The sequence below is a fragment of the Polypterus senegalus genome, chromosome 1 (genome assembly GCF_016835505.1).
Source record: "Polypterus senegalus isolate Bchr_013 chromosome 1, ASM1683550v1, whole genome shotgun sequence".
Lineage (NCBI taxonomy): Eukaryota > Metazoa > Chordata > Cladistia > Polypteriformes > Polypteridae > Polypterus > Polypterus senegalus.
The window spans coordinates 267,434,348-267,455,600 of record NC_053154.1 but is presented as its reverse complement, the minus strand read 5'-3'; the positions used below and the strand labels follow the sequence as shown (position 1 = coordinate 267,455,600).

Here is a 21,253-nt window from a genome sequence, read left to right as displayed (position 1 = left end):
AATTGTAAGGTGGTAATATTTTTGTATTGTATTATCTGTTTCAGGTGTAGTGGACCCACACCTTTGACAGTGAACTCTTACATTTTTGATCAATGTGGTTGACTTAGAGAAAGAGTTTGCTAGCTTGTCATTTGCTAGACCCTATTATTGAATCCAATAGGAAATGTGAATGTGTTCTCACATTGAAAATTGATCACAGAAATGTCAGCTTTTCTATATCCAGTGTCTTGTGTCATTTTAAACATTCAAAGAACATACTGCAAGTATGAATTTGCATGCACAAACACATGCCACAAGAAAATGTGCCAATTTCAACAAATTACTGTCATGTATGGAATCTGTGAAATTAAACCAACCCCAAAATCTAATATGCTGCTGTACACTGTTACTTTCGAAAAATTTGGAAAATATTAATAACCTGCTTCATTACTGAGCTTTTCTTATGAACTTGTTTGTCCACTGTATCAAATAAAAAGTTAACATTAACATATAGTATTTTAAGTTTGCATATGCACTTTCTTCCCTCAAAAGATCTGAAAATCTTCATGAAGTATAACTGCAAAAAGCTGCCTAGGCAAGCAAAAACCACATCAAAGGAAAATACAGATATAAAGCATATTCTCATTACATTTAAGCATTATAATATTAACACTGTGGTGGATGTGGAAATTGAGAAGGATTATTTTTTATAAATGTGAAGTTAATAATTAGATTTGTATCTGAGGCCAGATAACTAATCAAAACACTGGAAAACAAAATGTTTAACCTTGATATTGTCTCACAGTTCACATAGAGCAGCAAGAAGTGGTAGGGTGAGTGACTAGTCAAGGTTTCCTCCATTTCCTCCTTTGGTAATGGATGCTCTTTTTAAAAGCTGAGTAAGTGCCCTGATGGCAAATTGGCACTGCCAACTAAATCTGTCACATAGGCAAGGCTGGCTTCCTTGGAAAATGTGTTGTTTTTTTACAATCTTGTCTAACTGTGTCTCATACTTTTCTAAAAGAACTTGGACAACATTACGCCTGGTATAAGACAACAGCATATTTTAAGTGCATTGTACATTCTTTTTTGCCATGTTTGGTAATTTTAATAGCCCTGTGTAAAATTACAGTTAATTATATTGGGGGCTATATGAAAACATATACAATGGCAGCAAGTCAATTATTTGTCTAGTGTTTGCTGCTGAATGCTACCTATGTCTTATTTAACTCTGCTCCTGGTATAGGGTAATTAATGTAACTGTCCGAGGTCTAACGTTGATAATACAGAAAAGAAATTTTTGGAAGAGGAGATCTAAAGAATCAAAACATAAAAGACATGTACATATTCTGGAAAATAAAGACACTCAAACAAAGAAGACCAAACATTCACTTGCCAGAAAGTTAAGCAAAAAATCAGGCTTCTTAAAACCTTTGTAAGTAATATAGAGATGATTAAATTTACAGGAGATAGTGTATAAGCTAGACACAAATACTAGTCTATTTTATTGAAGGGTATTTAGTATCCACAGGGGGTCCTGGAACCCATCTCAAAGGATATGGTGGGCTGAAAGTAACCAAAATATGAATTTAACTGTTTAAGCTAATATCCCCAAGTATCAAAATGAAATAAGTTGGAATAGATGTAAATATTATTTGTTAACTAGCAAAATACCCACGCTTCACAGCGGCGAAGTACTGCCTTAAAATTTTTATTAAGAAGAAAATCTTTTTAAACAGAGGGAAAACATACCAATAATTATTTGTTAAGGGTCTCTTTGTATACCACATTGTTAGTTCGGCCCTCCGGTTGTAATATGACCAAGCTGTGCACTGAGCTTACTCTTGAGCATGCAATGTGCAGTTGGCCATGTGAAAAGTAATCTTGTCTCAAATCTCACAGCTTGGATTGCTGCTGTCATAATCAGTTTGAGTTTCATGGTTTGTTTCAATTACGTTAGTATTTGCAGGACTTGTGTTAAAGTGACAATCGGCATCTGTCAAGCGTTGTAAGCATACAACCGGTTTCATCAATAACTTCACAGCCAGCTTTTGAGAGTTTAAACATTCATAAACATCAAAGTGTCCACTACTGAAAACATCACCTGTGAATCTTAGATGTTTAAGAGGCATTGGCGGTTGTCAAAAGGTGTAAAATATTTGGCCATTTCGGTACACTTGAAAGCAACAACTAAACAATTCAGCGGCAGCCATCAACTCACATGCAGAACCATAGGTGAAGGGCTTAAGCATTTCACTCTTATAGTGGGCTGTGTAGTATAATTATCTCCTGTACTGTCATCAGTCCACACCTTCAGGCCCGCACTTAGGAAATTTTGGGCCCCAGGCAGCTGACAGAGTTCGGGCCCCTTTCGTGTTTCAAATATGTGCGTACATTTTAAAACGTCACTTAAAGGGCTATCTAGCTCAGTCCCCTGACAAGTGTCATGGTTGTCCCCCCCCAGGTGCGGGCCTGACACCTTGAACCTGTCCCAGTCATTCAATACATAAGATACAATGTTCCTCCGGATATCAAGAGTGAGCTTGATATGGCCGTGCAATATGTAACAAAGAGAATGGAAAAGGCAGGTGCCATCTCCGGGCATGGAAACCACTCGGTAAGTGACAGTTCTTTGATCGATGGTGATCTCCTCGATAGACATGTTAATAGGGGTACGGTTGGAACGATAACGGAAAAGGGTACCTGAACAACGTAAAGTAAGTCTAAAATACCTGCACAATAACTAAAATCATATCGTATAATCCCATGGCGAAGTAAGGAAGGGAATGTAGAGACCAGAGCGACGGACGGCCTTATATAGGCAGGCAGCCAACAATGTGGGAGGCGTTGGGATGGGGGACCCCACACCTCCTCACACAGTGACCAAGCTGCAGGCTATGGACGTATATTTGTACGTAAGTAGGATTCAGTTAGCGTTGGGAACCTGCGCACCAAATTTCTTGAAGATGGGCCCATAAGTAACAAAGTCCGTTGGAAAGTTCAATATGGCGGCTGACAGAGGCGTCATACCACCGAAAAAAGTATGTACACTGGTTTCGGTTAGCGCAGAGAAGCCGCCTACCAAATTTCGTGAAGATGGGGCCATAAAGAAGAAAGTTCAACATGGCGGACGTTGTCGACCGTTACGTGTAGAATTTTGTAAATGAAACCTGATTACCTTTTGTAAGTAAGCTGTAAGGAATAAGCCTGCCAAATTTCAGTCTTCTACCTACACGTGAAGTTGGAGAATTAGTGATGAGTGAGTCAGTGAGTGAGGGCTTTGCCTTTTATTAGTATAGATAATATGGTGTCCAATAAGTTAATACCTTAAGTAACAGTACAAAGAACAGTGAAAGCAACTAACTCCCTTTTCAATTATTAAGACTAACCCAAATGAATAATCACCGCAGTTTAAAAAAAAAATTTAGCCAATTTACACACAGCATTCCCTCTTCCCTAAACATGGGTTTTTCAAAACCAGTCTAAGGTAACCCTTGTGGCTGCTGGTTTTCAGTTCCACCAGGTATTTAACAGTCATATCCTGTTATTAAGGGAATATCACTGAGATGCTTTGGGCATTTGTAAATAACTCTTTTGATTAGGTGAATGAATATACAACAGACAAGTTATAAAATAATAAATAAAATTATATTCTATAATATAATATACTAATATTCTAATAAACAGACAAAATGATGAAAATAAAGTAAAATACTTTGGTGAATATAAAAGTATTTACACCTGATAAATCTTGAATACAAAACTGCTTAGTTTCTACAATTCAAATTATTTTATTCATTTTATACACAGTGGTCAAATATGTGGTGGATTGTAATGAGAGGTAGTTACAGCTCTGCATAAAACTAACAAAATATGCTCTGATAAATGTAACCTAATAGTTAAATATAATCCAAAGCATATTTGTCCAGGCCTTTTCACCCACAAGTACAAAAATCTAAAGCAAACAAAATTAGTGAAGTGTCGAACTTAAGACATATTTCAATAGTTTACCAGAATTTTGTTATAAAAAAAAATTATATGGAAATAATTCAAACTTGGCTGAAGACTATGCTCTCTTAAACTTCTAAACTCTTGGGGATGTTTACTTTATGTATGTAATTTAAGTTACTCTGCTCTCTATATATATATATATATATATATATCTATATATATATATATATAATATATATATATATATATATAAAATATATATATATATATAAAATATTATATAAAATCCAACGTCTGTCTGTCTGTCCGCTTTTTGTGACAGAACTAAACAGATTTAGATCGGCTTTTTTTGTATAATTTGCTTGAACATTCCGGTTTATTTTGCAGTTTCTCTCATTGTGCTAAGTAATCATAGTTTGCTTGCATGAGTGATCCGAGACACAGGCTAGGGGCCGAGGGGTGGGGGAAGAGTGATGTTAACAGTGGGAAGCCGGTGCCTCCACTTAGCTAGCAATACCCATTTGTTTATTGATTTCCTGTTTCTGTGGGCAGAAATTAATTAAAAATTAAAATTAATTTAAAATAATCCCATTTACTGGTATTGCATTTTTTTTTAGTGACGTACACAAAAATCTCTTAGATGTCATAGTAACATAATGAATTAATGTTGAAACAAATCAGCGTCAGGGACTGTTGTCATTATTTACCCATTTAATGTTAATGTCTCAAAATAAACACTTTTTTTTTTTTTTAAATACTAAAAACACGGTATATACCCATTTTGCCCCATACACAGTTAACATAATTTAAAGTAAACCAATTTTATGTATAAAACTTTCCTCATTTTAAATTTGATATTTTCTATAAAGAGCCACCACGTTTTTGCAATATATTCCAAGGATTCCCCATACCTTTGTATGACTGGAAAGAAAAAACTTCTGTTTTTTTTGTTTTTTTTTTTGTTTGTTTTTTTTAATGGCCTGTATTTTGCGTGGTTGTGGAAGCTGATTTATGGTCACGTTTTGCTCCCAATACAACACGGTAGTTAAGGTTTAGATTAAGTGAAAACTGCAATCGAATTTAGTGTAAAAGCAATTTGTTTAGATAATCGTTTGTAGCGATACAGTGTGGCTATATAAATGTTAGTAATACCAAATGTATATGGTTAGCATAAAAAAACTCAATGATTTACATGTTTTCTTTTTAGGAATTGTAAATCAATTGTAAATCATCAATATGTAGATTAATTAATAGTATATATAGTAAACACAATATTATTTTTCATTAGGATTTGAGGTAGAAAATCTTGACATAAAAAGGGATCATTCCATTTACAACTATGTCAAATCAACCAATGGCCCACACTCTTCAGAAATTCTGGAAAAATTACTAAGTTTACCCATGTTAGTCAGGACGCACCCTGTAATTTTTTTTTTATGTAAGATCAATACTTTCCAAGATACAGCCAGTTTATCAATGGGAGATGGGGGTGTCGATTTTGTCTGGCCTAATTTTTTTTAATCAAATTTCACAAGTCCATAGCTCAAGAACTAAACCACCGACCAGGCTCAGACTTTGCATGCTCGTATATTAATTAGTATAGTATGTAAATAAATTGAAACATTTGGTCCAGATGATCCTGCATGGTCAAGGCAGACCCTTAAATCTGACCAAAATACAATTTGAGTTTTTGAATTAGCTATGTTTAGGCATCAGAAACACATATTTATAAGCAACACAGACTTTTGATTTTTTTTCCTTATTCAGATAACTATATAGGCTTTCTGATAAAGCAATAAACAGAAAAACAACTGTATCACAAACCAAAAAAATCATTTTGGATTTCATTTTCAGAAGCACCCTAACGGCATGTGGAAATGTGCAAGTAATTTTTTAAATATTTTTCATTTATTCTATTTTGTCCCTTATTTCTCAAAACACAAACCTTATATTACTTTTGCAAATCTTTCATGTTTATCCTAAACATAGGCTGAATGTACCATGTGTCAACAATTGTAATCATTGTGATTTCAATCAGTAAGTTATCTAAAATGTCAAACTTTTTTCAATTCAAATGAAGACGTCCTATCAAATGCTGCTCACCAGAGAATGCGATTTTCCATGGCCAAAATTATACCTGGTACTCAAGAATATCACTGTTACATCCCTACAGAAGATGGCAAACTCAAAATCAGCCGGGTGTCTGATAAAGACAGTCAATTGACTCTCCAAATACTCACCACTGCAGTAGCGGCTGAGATCCTGCTGTCTCAAAATCACACTCCTGATATCCAACTTAGTGATGAAGAACCTGATGATTATCATTACTGGCCAATGGTGAATTTAACCCATGTTTAAAATCAAAAATAAAAATGAAAGATTCACATAAGAAAAGTAAGACTTGTTTTTTTGAGAAAGAATGGTCCATGTAGGATACACGAAAAATAATTAAAAAAAATGTCTGGTCATTCCCACAGTGTTTTGAGCTGGTCTGAAAATTACTCCCAAATTTACACATTTGAGAGGTCTGCTGGTCAAACCCCGATGCATTTTCTTGATTGTTTATAATCTTTTTAAAGGTCTGCTCTTACCATGTTGTGTCAACTGCTAGGTGGTTTAGTTCTTGAGATATGGTCTTGTCAAAATTGATCAAAAGATAAAACCATTTCAAATTTGACACCCCTCTCCCCTCACAAAATTGGCTATATCTTGGAAAGTATTGCTCTTGCATCAAAATAATTTTACAGGGTGCCTACCTGGATGACATGGATACACCTGGTATTTGTTTCAGAGACCTAAGTGTTTGGGACTTCTGGAAAATTGGTTGATTTGATATGGAATGACCCAAAATTAATTAAATTTATGGGTTTATTTTTTGAATGAATTCACAATTATGAAACAAACAGCATTAAACTACTCAATGACTGAATATAAACCAAATGGCAAATAAAATGTAATTATAATTGTGTACATTTACATGGAAAATATCTGTGAAACCACTTACAATAAAAAAAAATAACTTCAAAAGGCAATTTTTTTCAGTGCCAGTAAGATTTCTTCTGGGTGGATAGATGGATATATAGAACTTTATTTGTCCCCGGTGGAAATTTGACTTTTTACAGAACTTCATTAAATAAACAAATAATAAATTAAATAAATAAATAATAAATATTATTATTCAGAGACTCTCCAGTCGATTGACCACAAATCTAAAAATCTGACGATTTTCACTACAAAAGACTCGATTTGTAAATTGGTTGATCTCAAAGACCAATCTTTTCAGCCCCTGCTTTTCTAAGCCTTATGGTAATTTAGTTGCTTTGCTCTTTGACATGAGGTGCTACAGTAGTCTATTTTGTCCGGGTGAGAATAAACTTTGTGATGCATCCTCCACACCATGTGTTTTAATAATGGAAAAATAGACTCCACATACTGTAAGTTTTACCACCCTCTCCACCGCTACCAACAGGCAGGAAGCAGTCCTGAATATTAATGAGTGCAACTGATCACACTTATTAAAACAATATAACAACACAGGACATAAACAAACTGTTTTAAGCATACATTAGTCAGCAGTTACTTACGTTAAACCAAGATATTTTTTTCTCACTGCAATCAGCAAGCAAACATACATTTTGTACATTTCACTAAATAACCAATATACTGCAAATTAAGCTTACAATTAATGAGTCACGTAGTAAACGGAGATGAAAATGATAGTCCCAAAACTATTCACCTTTTTTTCTTATGAGTAGAAAAAGCCTAAATGAAGCATTTAATTAATGTGAGAACCTAAATTTAATATGAGAATTTAATGACTAATTTTATAAGACAAATTAAAAATTAAGCTGAAACAAACTCTCTGCACAAGAAATACAAGTGAATTGTAATATTGAATGTTTCATTTAGTAAACAGATGCATTGTTTTTTATGAACAATAAATAATATTCCCAAATAACTATAAAAGGGAAAACAGAGAAACTGTATAGGATGTAATTATTAACCAGGTACGTGGACTGATTTTGAAGATACAGTACTTAAGTCCTCAAGGAAATTTTCAGGAAAGTTCCATTTTAATTGAGATATTCTGAATTACAGCACGCAGAACAAAGTTTTGTAATTTCAAAACCTCCCATTGTCTGTGTTATGGAGTCAATTAGAGACTAGAATACAGTTTTAAATTTACTTTGAAAGAAGTTACTTCAACTTTTATATTTTCCTCTTTGACTCATCCAACATCCTCTCCTGGAAGCAAAAACATCACCAATGCAAATTAGTAAAATGCTGGTAGAGGCACACATGCAAATCTCTTAAGTATTCCAGCACACTTACTTAGGAGGAAAGACTCAAATTTAAACAGCAGGACAGATCAATGCCCAAGATTTGGTTAGAAAGTCAGGGAAAAATAACTAGTCTTTTCAACTCTCCTGGTACGACAAGGTGAGCTGGCTGACTAGAAGCTCTGTGACAAAGGGAATGTACTGTTGGCCATGCCTCTTAATGAAATCATCTCAGGTTGGTCAAAACTGGATTTTGGGGATCTGACTAACTTTGACAGGGCATACAAAAGACATGAGAAAAGCAATGAACACGCGAGTTCATGTGCACAGTTAAGTTGCCTTGGCAGGGTCAAAGCAGAAAATGCAATTAATGACTGTGTTCACATTCAGATAGCAAAACACAATGAAACAGTGAAACAGAATAACTAATAAAACTTCACTGCTTGGCCGTCAAGAGCTGACATTCAGAGGGCATGATGAGGGCAGTGAATCTACTATCAAGGAGAATTGCAGAGAATTCACTGGAACATTATCTAAATATGATTGTCTTGGCCACACTTTTCTAGTCTTCTGTTTTCTGGCGTGTCCCATTCCATTCAACATGATTTGATTTCTGCTATTGCAGTCACTACTGTTGACAAAATCAAAAAGTCAAGTTCAAACTGCGCCCTTTTCTTGCATGGCAAGTAGATGAGACAACTGATATTTCATGTCATACATAACTGTCTGTCAAAGTTTGATATGTGAATACAGCAGGTCAAATTCAGGAGTGATCTGTTGGATTTTTTTGATGTTCAAGAGGGAAGAGATGCCCAGTCTGTCTTTGATCTTTGAAATGAAAACAGGCTACAATTACAACGCAAAAACTGCGGCTCAAATCTTTGATGGGGTTGCTGTCATGGGATCCACAACAAATGGACTTCAGGCTATGTTTGCACACTGCTATGCACACAGACTGAACCTGATGTTGTCTCTGGGGGCAAAAAGCTTGCCTGAATCCAGAATGTTTTCTGCATCTCTCTCTGGGTTTGTCACATTTTTTCTTCTAAATCTACCAAGAGGGTGTCTTTTTCTTGAATCTGCAGGGTGTTCAAGGTTGCCCAGAAATGCTCAGTGGAACTTTACATCACAAACAGTGAGAACTGTGGTGAACAACTATGATTGGCTCCTGCAGACTTTTGAAAAGATTATCAAGGATGAGACCATAGTAAATGAGGACATACTTAATGCTGCCAAAAGCTTCTTAAGGACACTAGAGGATTAGGAGTTTGTTTTCAGGTTGAATACATATGAACAAATCACAGAAACTGATGCGGTCTTGTGCAGCAGAGGGCTGTGGATGTTCTTTACTGCAAACAAAGAATTGAGTCTCTCGTTGTTTTTTTAAAGAAGAGCTCAGAGGAGGCTTTCAAAGCTGTTTACGCAAAATTGGCAAGTTTCACGTCAGACCCTCAAAATAAGCCTAGGCAAAAGTGTCAGTGTCTGTCACAATTACAGGATCCCCAGGATTGTTACAGAAATTGGTACATGGCCACTCTCATCATTTTTCAAATTTGGAATGTACGCACTTCCTAGAGCTAATCAATCCAGGGAAATTTGATGAAATGAGACACGAGTTTCCCCGAGGAGCATTCCAAAGTTTCCTGAAAAGTTATGGCCATTTCTTTGGTTCAGGGAGACTGAGATCTGAAGTCCTATATTCAAATTGTGACTTAAAGGGGTAAGCGGTGTGATTTCTTGATGTTTTTTTAAAGATTTGGGATTTGGATGCTACAATGCCTCAGTTATACAAGCTAGTGACAATAATTGGTGCCACCTCAGTATGTGTAGAGAGGAGCTTCTTCTGCTTAAAACGAGTCAAGTCATACAGCCGCAATATAATGGGTTAAAACTGTTCAAGCCACCTTGCTCTGCTGGCCTTTGAGGGAAAAATCGGTCATGTCTCTGGAAAAGACTCCCAGTTGGTAAGATAGGCTCACAGACCATTTTCTACAAAAAGAAAGGAGGGCAGAATTTACATATAAATAATGTGATTCAATAGCTGACTAATTTTATGATGTAGGCCTATAAGGTGTTTTCCCTGTTTGAAGGACCACTGGTAGCAACTGATTACATTAAAATAACTTCACTGCTGCACATTAAGGTCATTCGCACATTAAAATGTAATCAACAATGCTCCTAACCTGCTTTCTATTATGGTCTGGAGGGACAAACAATTTTACACTGACAATATGAAACTGGAAAACAATTAGTCACAGATCCTCCACAACCAATAGCTAATAACAGCATATTTTTATATCCCCTGAATTGGACTCTGCTTTCTATGAAAGCTACTAAGCCACCACAAACCTATTTAGAAAGATTTTTTTTAAAGTGCTGCTAAAAATATGTATTTAATGTAGTCTATTAACACATCTAATTGTATAATATTATTACAGTTATTTTTAAATATCACCCCTTGTTAACAAAAATATTTAATAAATAAAAATAGTATAACTGCCAGCTTGATGAAGTAGGAAAATATGAAATGCTTGAGCTCTTAAATCAGTCAGTGAAGTGCTTGAATGTTACGCCACATGTATTTTTCTAACTTATTTATCTTCTAAATACCTCACTATCTACTATACTAATACTGACCTTTTCTCATGTCTACAACCACGGGGAATCAACGGGACCAGATTTTTTATGTGTGTCTCTACTCAATTCCTTTCCCACACCTCAAATGGTTTTAGAATCAGTCATCACTTCATTATTTTTAAATTCAGGAACTGAAGTGTTGCTGAGAGGTATAAGAGCAGTAACAAGTTTTAAAATGTACATTGTACTTTGACACTGTCATTAACACATAAAGGAAATCTACTCATATCTATAAGATGCCTTACTACAGATTTTTCATGTGTCTGATTTCTCTTGTATTGCAATTTGTTACTGTGAAGCATTGAATGGTATTTTAGTATGAACTAGAATGTGCCAATGCAGTTTTAAAAAAGCAAATAGTATCTGAGTGATGGGTGCAGTCTCCCTTTTGTTCAAGTATTGTTGACATTCAGTCAGTTTGATGAACACAAGTGGCCAGGTTCACTTCAAGAAAACTTTGTGCCTGTGTGTAAAATGCAATTCAACTATTTTTTCATTTCACACACTGCTCAGCAGACAAGGTCAGAGTGCTGGAATAAGTTTTGAGAGGTTCACAAATATTCATGTCATGCATTTGGAAAAAAAAATGATTGGTATTTGTTTGATCACACATATCTGGACAGCCAGTTAAGTGTTCACAAATAATAGTTCTAAGAAAGTGAGTCCGAAGGTTGTGTAAATTGTCCACAATCCTAAATGTCACAGATTTTTTTGCCTAAATAAAAAATTGGCAGTTAAAACCAGGTGCAGGCAGTGTGTAGTTGTTATAGTTGTAATACACCAGGAAAATTGTATTAGAATTACAATTAATTTGAAACAAACAATTAAAAATGGAAGAGCCAAACACAAAGTGTGAACAATGCCAAATGCCATTTCTGGAATGGCACAGCTTATTCTTTCTAAAGGTTGTACACATTACATACATATAATATATACACACTAGATGGACAGACAGACAGACAGACAGAATAGGAAAAGCACCACACACCATTGATTTTGACAATCTAGACAGACAGAATAGGAAAAGCACCACGCACCATTGATTTTGACAATCTAGACAGACAGACAGACAGACAGATAGATTAGGAAAAGCACCACGCACCATTGATTTTGACAATCTAGACAGACAGACAGAATAGGAATAGCACCACGTACCACTGATTTTGACAATCTAGACAGACAGACAGGATAGGAAAGGCTGAATTATAAATTAACTGTAGCTTACTAATGCCGCTCTTCCAATTATCCCAGAACCCACAAGCAGAAGAAGCCTAACTGTTGGTGGTTTTCTTTTAGGTAATTAAGATGATGGATTATGGTTTTTGACCCTTTGAGTGCCTTCAAAACAATCCAGCAATCCTCGTTAAGGGGTAAGCTCAGCAATATGCAGGTGGATGAGTCTATGGTGTGCAGTTTATAGGGCTCAAGAACTGTGTCTCTAATGTACAGCATCAAAAGGAACAGTTTTGTCTCGTTTTCTTTTTATCAAGTATACTTTGGACTATAAATACCACACCAGGACATGTCACCTGCATAAATTCTACGATGATTCCAAATTCATGGGATGTACTGAGAAGGGGAATGAGACAGAGTATAGGAATCAGGTGGAGAACTTGGTTACTTGGTGCAAAGGAAGCTGTTTGCAACTCAACATAAGCAAAACCTGCCCCACCAACAGTCTCTAAGCAGAGCCACTAGAGGGAATGGATGTAGAGGTGCAGCACTGCTACAAGTACTTGGATGTCCACATCAATGACAAGCTGGACTGGTCCAATAACACATATAATAACGATGTAAAAAAGGCCAGAGCCTTTTCTTAGTAGATTGCGTTCCTTTAATGTGGGTAATAACATATTTTACATGTTCTGCAACTCTAGCCAAAGCATTTTACTACATTATTGTGTGCTGGGCTGGTAGCAGCACTTCAAGAGAGGCCTACTGAATCAACAAGCTATGGGACGCCCTGCTGGATGTAGATTTAGCCAAGGAACTACTCAAAAGAAATTTGTCAAAAAAAAGCTTCTGGGGCACCATTACACCTACCTCAATATGCTTTTTATAACACCTCACTGTGACTGACCTTTAACCTTTAGCAATTTCCTTTATCACCTTCAGACAATGGCGACCATGTTTGATATTTCCTGCATAACTTTTGTTAAGTTCTATTATTTCCTTTTCACCAATTATTTTAATCATAGTTAACCTTGAGACAGGTTTGGGCTATACAGATTCTTTACATTTTCTTTATAATTTTACATAATTGCTTTGACCAGCACTGTTATTTTGGACCTTCAGGATGAGGAATTTTACAAAACATGTCTTCTAAACTTTGTGCATTTTACTTTAAAGGCCACCTGAATTTAAGGAGCTGTGCCATCTTTGATTACTAATTCCAAAGTAACTGTAATGCTTTGATCATTACTTTTTATGGTACTAGGTGAATTTTGTTGGGAGGAATAACAGGACCCTTCATCCCCAACCACATAAAAAGTGGTTTCATCTTTATCATATAATTTCCCAAACTGTCATTATGTTACTTTCATAATTACAACATATTCTATTTATGGTAGTCAAGAAGAGTAACTCACCATAATGGGCTTGTATAGAATGCTGTTTAAACAGTATACTGCTGAAGCAAACAATACCCTTGTACATCCAAACTGTGGCCCTATGTGCCTCAAGAATAGTTTAAGATACTCATTGACCCAATTTTAAAAGGAAAAGTCATTTTATCCTGTGTTGCCACCTTATCCTACTCTAAGTTGTTAGATTTACCGTTACAGAAATTTTTTTCCATCATAAAAGGGCAAAAATTATATGTGGCTCTGTTGGACATTCACAGATATTAAGAACAGATTGCTTTGTTATGTAGGCTATTAATATATAAATTGAGACACTCTGATTCTTTACATGCTTAACAAATGAAATAACTGAATCTACTAAAGTATGCATTGTGATGGTGTTTAAGTATTTATTATTTATTACTTATGGCAATACAGCTAACCTCTCAAAAACTTGCATAGGTTTAATTTATAAGTGTTGAGTTTCTAAAGTTCTGTTAATGTTGACCTAGCATCTCCTAGTGAAATGATGTGTTGTTGATAACTTTGTTTTTAATCTTAGAAATTTGCTAATAAGAAACATAACTACCTGCACTTAATATTTATTTGGACATAGAGTGTATCTGAAATGCAACTAGCAAAGAATTAAAGGTGGTACAAGAAAAAATTATACAAAGGTTTGAAACATCAATGAGTGGTGTGCAAAACTCAGGATGAATCACTAGATGCATTGGTTATACGTAAAAAAAACTCACTTAAAAAATGTCAAACACATCACAATGAGAACTTCCACGGTGGCATTGTGTAACTGGGAAAATTAATCTACCCTTATTAATATATTTCTTCCTTTTGTTAATATCATAAACACATAGTGGTTACATTGTTATTAGCTGCATCTCTGCATGAAATTTATCTACAGCCTGAACCTGAGTATGCATCTCGCAGCAGTGGTTGGTCTTCCAGAAAATAACAGTATGTGTTGAGACTGTAGTAACAGAAGATTTCAATTTAACAAAAGGTGAGAAAAATAAAATTCACATATATCAAAACTTCAAATCTGTATGTGACAATTTTATGTAATTCCAAACACAAACTCTATTTTAGCTAGATCAAATAAATAAGGAAGTCTGACTGGTACACAAGTACCACATGTTAAAACGCAGCTTTTTTGCACAGCAATTGTTGTTTCTCTAGTGAGAAACAATCTTCTTAAGTTCTCCACAACTACATACACATCCCAGTCACTTAGTAATTTACATTCAGTCACCTTACTAGTTGTACAAGTTTTATTTTAATCACCTGACCTTCAATTTTAGTACTTGTTTATACCCGTAAAAAGACAAAGGATGAAGTTGATATTGAGTTTGAGCAGCCTTTGGGGCAACATCGGACTGTTAAGAATACTAATGAGCAGTATTGGTGCATTCTTTAAAAATAAAACAGCTCAAAGGTAACAGACACCTAAGGACAGACAACACACTTGCAATGGCTGTTCTTCCATCCATTATCTGGATATAGTTAGGCTTCAGATCATCAAACCCCAAATCCACCTCTAGGAGTAATAGGAACAAAGCAGGAAAAGAAGCTGGATGGAAGATAAAAACACCTAATAGTACATTTGCATATTCAGCCACACTGACTCATTCCATTCACACCAAGTGTCAGCACAAAGTCTTTCGGAGATTAATTCGGAATTTTCTATTTTTTTTATTTATACATTTTTGAAATCAACCAGCAACATAAATGTTGAAATCTACATATAGGACTTTCAGAGCAAAGCAAAAACAACCTCTTACCCCACCCCGACATTGTGTATCATAAACCAGGCAATACCTGGATACCTACTGATATCAAACACGGAAATGTCAGTCAGAAAATAGGAGATATGAATTTCAAATGTGACTGTACTGATAAAATGATTTCACCCAAGGTATCATAAACACAATCTTTACAAACCAAAATACACAATCAGAATAAAGATAATTCCAGAGGAATCCATAGAATAAAACCGGTAATACGAGTCGCCAGATCCAAAACATCTGATGGTGTTACGTTGTAGTGGTTAAGCACTAAAAGATTTGAATGTGCTTACTAATTGTAAAGTAATGGAGTACTTTCAACCAACCAGAAAAGAAAATCTGATGTTCAGCTGGTGCCCAGTTTAAGTAATGGATCAATGTGACATTCCAGAATCTAAAAAAGAAGGTATGCTGGAGATATATTTTACGATGATTAAGTTAAATAGAAAACATGGTGAAGACTTTGCAATTGTGGCAAGTTAGTGAAGGTGGCTACATTAGTGAGTTACTGTTAGGTAACAAGACCTTAAGAAATACTTTGTTTGGTCTTAATATAACTTGGAAAGCACACACACACAAATAAATAAATAACACACTCTAGAGTATGGGCTAGCCCTCAGCATGTCTATTGGTTGCTTACTGCTACATGGCCAGACTTTACGAGGCTTTGTGTTATGAAGCAATGAGTGACTAACAAATACATTACAAACAACTCCTTAAACTCTTATTCAAACGTGTCACCATAACAAAATTCATCAGCCGCATGACCAGACTGTTGCCTTAGGACACTTGCAGTTTAAACCTGGGATTTTCCTTAAAAGCTAATCCAAGCAGATCTTTAAAATCCTCAAAGACATTAATAAAGTAGATCCAGCAGAATTGTTTTACCTAAAAGGCAAATCACGAGAATACAAAAGTACGATTTAAAGAGAAGGGCTTTTAGGAAGCACTTCATTACACAAAGAAATATGGGAATCAGAAACAAACTACTGAAACAAGTAGCTGAAACAGAAACCATGACAATCTTTAGGAAGTATCTGGATGAGGTGCTGGGACACCGAGCAAACAAGCCTGACAGAGTGAACGCTTGTCAAATTTCTTGTATTGAATTGTTCTAATTTATATACTGGTCTTAAGCCTAGCAACAAGCTGACCAAAATTAATGAATATGAATTATCCGGGGTTTAAATTTGTTGAATTTCTGTTAACACAGGTTACCTTCCCATATACTAAAGGTGTGTGTATGGCAACTGGCAGCTCTGCTTTAGCTTAACATGAGCACACCCTGTACTTCACTTTCAAATCCATGCCCACACTGGCCATCGGGGGCTCGGGAGCTAATACATATGAAATCAAATTCATTCCGATTTCTTGCTAAAACAAATGCCAACACAAATGGAAAAAAACAATAACTGTGATATTCTATTTAGCAGTTTTCATCCATCACTACATTATGAATGTTGTGAAATTCATTATTATGTTGTATTTCTTCTAGAAGTGCATCATGTAGAGAGGCAAGGCACAAGGGGGGCTACAGGAACATTGACATGTTTGTTTGTTAACAACACAGCAACAGGAAAGTCTGAAAGACATAAGTGACAGAGCAGATGTGCAGTTCACATCTTTTACGGTAGAGCACCACCTGCCCTTTCAGATAAAGACAGAATTCAGAGGTCCCACGAAACTCTTGTAAATCTGTGGTCAATCAACAAATTCATTGATACACACTGCTGTGATTTTATATTTAAGGATCCGTTTGTCAGCTGAACATGCTCTATGTAGCTATAAAGAAAGTTTAAAATAAACAGTGTTAACTGGAGTAGTGCTGCAGTATTAGCTTATTTAATTATATACCCAGAACTGATCTGAAGGTGCCTTGCCCCTTCAAATCAACACAAGCCTGTCCCAATCAGTGAAGCAGGTAGCATTTCCTAATTATACTTCTTTTATAATCTAAACACAACTTCACTTTTTAGCAAGTAAAACTGGTTTTATAATAAATATTATTGGACAACTAAACTTGTTTTGGCACAAGTGCATCAGGGTGGGGCGGCACGGTGGCGCAGTGGTAGCGCTACTGCCTCACTGTAAAGCGACCCGGGTTCGCTTCCCGGGTCCTAACTGCATGGAGTTTGCATGTTCTCCCGTGTCTGCGTGGGTTTCCTCCGGGTGCTCCGGTTTCCTCCCACAGTCCAAAGACATGCAGATTAGGTGGATTGGTGATTCTAAATTGTGCTTGGTGTGTGGGCATGTGTGTGTGCCCTGCGGTGGGTTGGTGCCCTGCCCGGGATTGGTTCCTGCCTTGCACCCTGTGTTGGCTGGGTTTCGCTCGAGCAGACCCCCATGACCCTGTGGTCAGATTCAGCGAGTTGGAAAATGGATGGATGGATGGATTGGGGTGTCTGTGAATACTGTATTTAAAAGACAGTCTCTCAGAAACTTACTGTTTGTCTATATAAAGCTCAATCCTTTTCATAAGCAGTCACAGGCCTAGCTAGCTTAAAGAATAAGTTTGATATTCTTCAAATCAACATAATTTCTTCGCAATCATGTTATGTATTCATTTGCCACTTAAAACTGTGTTCTGAAATGAACCCCTTTTTCTATAAGTTTTAAATGTATATACATGGGTTTGTGCAGTTTACAATGGGACCAATGTATACACACCACGGGCTAACGGTGAATGAAAAAGCCTTACAACCAAACAGTTGAGGCAGAGAAGGATTCAATTTAAGAAAACGCCTTTCGCATTTATGAGGCATCCTGGTGAAAACAAAAGGAAATTAGAAAAACTTATTTTATTATGGATTCGTGTAACTATTTTCTTCAGATAAGAATATTCTGCACGTCTGCTCACAGACTTTGTCGTGTTGGAGTTATGACAAGCGCCAAGCTGTATTCTGTTTATCTAACTTTTCCTCTGCAATTCAGTTTTTTCAACAGTTATGTTCAGCCATGGCATAATGACAGACAGATGCACACTCATATCCTATGATTATTCTTTCCTAAATGATGCTTTCTGTTTGCCCATTGCATTCTGTATTGTTATTTTACAAAGCCTACAAATACAGACTCTCACTGACTGGCAGAATAGTGAAAAGAGCACATACCAGCTTCATTGTACTTTGTACAAATAATCAAACTGATAGATAGATGGGAGGACATGCAAAACTAATGCAGACCCTAGTGCTATGAAACAGAAATGACAGCTCTGCGCTACCTTCAAAAGTCGGTGGTGGTGGTGGTGGTAAGGAGGGCTCAGGGGCTGACGTGAGGGCACAGACACAGCACTAGCCGAGTCTTTAAACTATCATCTTCTTTGGAGGTTCTATTAGACGTACCCCTTCATGACACACTACAAGTACAGTCTGTCTGCATGTTTGGTAGAGAAATGCAGACGGAGATTGTACTACTGATGTGTAGCCACTGACAAAGAGAGGGGAGAAGGAGTGGCATATGAGGTCCCTCTGACCCTGAGGGAACAGCGAGAGGCAGAAGCATGTGTCACTGCATGGTGCTGCTATATATTTGACTTGATTGAACTTCATCCAATTTATTTTGGTTTCAAACCTATAAAAATTTGCGCTGTTATGTTTTTATTCTTGTCAAAAAGGGGATGACTTGCATGGGATTATATGGATGTCTGATTTTATTTATCTTGAAATCAATAGTATTTATTGAATGCATTTCAAGCACAAAAGTGATTTCCAGATTACAATTATTACAGTCAGTAATAATAATTATATTAATATTTTATTACTATACCTTCAACAAGGCTATCCATTTGTCAATATGGGTTTTAGTTTGCCTACCCTTTGTAAGATTAAAAACAACAATATTTATTGCGTGAGAACAGTGAAGTAGCTCTCTGGATGAGGAGACCCTGGAGCTGATGACAGAAATTATTCAGCTCTCCCAAAAGAAAAAAAAACTAAGCCACATGCTGCAAAAGTTGACTGAGGCCTATCATGTCATTGGCTTTAGCTACAAGTTCCTGCTGACCATGTTTGCGACACAAGTGGCTTGTGAACAAAACGTCTCTGTAGTGAAGCTTGTAAAGAACAGGCAGATAACCTCTGTTAAGCAGGACTACCTTGAGCCCTGAACGCGAGATTCTTGCTGGACTTGACGCTGACAGAACTGACAAGGTTGCAGGCAGCAGTGAACTCTTGCGCCACCTGCTTATTCTCTAGGCTGGAGGTAAAACCATCTTTTAAAATGGCATGTATAGTGTGGCCTGGGTGGGTAAGAGATTCCAGCTCTGAATTCTAATTCAAAGTCTGCCTCTGATCAAGTCACATACACGCCTGCAGAGCTCCTGGTCCTCGAGGACCTGAAATGGGTCAAGTCTGGAATTATCATCACACAATGTGTGATTTGACCTAAGCACTGCGCCACCATACCGCCTAAAAAATTCTCAAAGGGTAATACTGATATCCCTCGGCTCACATTCATATTTTAAAAATTAAAATCCTACCTATTTATTTCATGATTTAGATTTTTCTAGGTCTAAGTGTCGGGAAGAAACCAATGACGGTAAAATATGCAAAATAAACGCCTTCATATTGAACCTGTAAAACGAATCTGCACCGGAAGCAGGTTTTACAAAGTCTCGGAAATGTTGCTATCTGAAAATCTGCTGAAGACGCTGTGTGCGCACTGACAAATATTAAGCTCTTACTAATTTTGGACAACCTTATTTTCTTTTGGAAAGCGACATCACATTAGATATTATAAGCACTAACAGACTTAAACGCAGGCGGGGGATCTGTCGAAAACATGCAAACTTACCAGATGCGTCACTTTCAGAAGTCCTTGCGATGTGGCTTGTAAATCCAGTAAGATAAAATGGGCCCACTAGTGTGTAAATATCTGTTTAAACCTCTCCTTCTCAAAACTTCAGGCCTTCCACAATGATGTATACAAACACCTTTTCATAACAAAAGTCCAACGTCACTGCGTATACCGAACGCCACCATCTCGATGACACTTTTCAAGACAACTGGAAAGACTTTTGTAGTTACGAAAAAGTACCTTAGAGCTTCCACTACAATAAGTCTAAAAAAAAGAAAGAAAAACATTCCCTTGCCAGCACCACAGCACTAGTTTTCTTGAAGTGCTACTATCCGTACTTTCCCAGAAGTGACGTCATCTTATGGCCACATTCTGATTGGTCAGTATTGTTATATGACTTCTTAAATACGCCCCCTTCGAAAGACAAATTTAATAAATGACAAGTACGACTTTAAGAGGCTGGGCCACAACGCCAGGTATGAATCCAGTCGTCCCCTATTGGTTGTAAATTTACATTGTTCGTTATAACAAAAAGATGCCGACTTTAACAAGCGTGTCACTGTCCAAAATGTCCACTCAGTTTCCTCTTAATCAGTTCCGGATCGAGAGATTTTTCCGAGAGAATTTAACTTTAAGGGAAAAGTCCTCTTTTTTATGCAAGTTACTTGATATATTCATACACAATAACGCCCATCTGACTTATATAGGCAATACTATTGTAAAAAGACCACTTAACAGATACAACTTATATTTATTTCATTAGAATTGTTTTAAAATCGACCAGAATTTCTTTCACTGTAGCTTCAAATTTCAGAAATTCAGATATCTTAAAATACGAACTGCATTTTAATACCAGAAATTCAGTTTAAAATATTTCATAATAATAATGATGTGCCTTGTTGTAGATTACGGGTGATTTCCTTATTTGTATAAGCAACTTTAACACTTTCACTTTTTGACGTACTGTACTGTATACCATAAATGTATCTTTGATTTGCTATCATTTTACAGTGGATCAAGGCTGTGAAATTCTTCTTTTAAGCTATTGGAAATCAGTCACAGGCTTGAAACATAGATAAGCCTAATTATTAACTAAACTCATTAACTTATTGTTACCCTATAAAAAGTAATGTCTTTTTGATAAGTTGATGGAATGTTAGAGGCTTACAGAAAAGCAGATGCAAATATAAGGAATGTTAACAGGATTCAAAAAAGAGCCACATCACTTGATTGGATAAAAAGTAATGAAAGT

The 21,253-nt window shown here is 36.2% G+C and overlaps 1 protein-coding gene across 3 annotated transcripts in view; it reads right to left on the bottom strand.

Moving 5' to 3' along the window:
* The window catches only part of chuk (component of inhibitor of nuclear factor kappa B kinase complex), a 72,172-nt gene extending 51,810 nt beyond the window's left edge, over positions 1 to 20,362 (bottom strand). For all 3 annotated transcript variants that reach the window (XM_039773618.1, XM_039773600.1, XM_039773609.1), the window contains exon 1: positions 19,999 to 20,362. The gene's annotated coding sequence lies outside the window, so the exon portion shown is untranslated. The remainder of the gene's footprint in view (positions 1 to 19,998) is intronic.
* Positions 20,363 to 21,253: the final 891 nt, after the last annotated feature.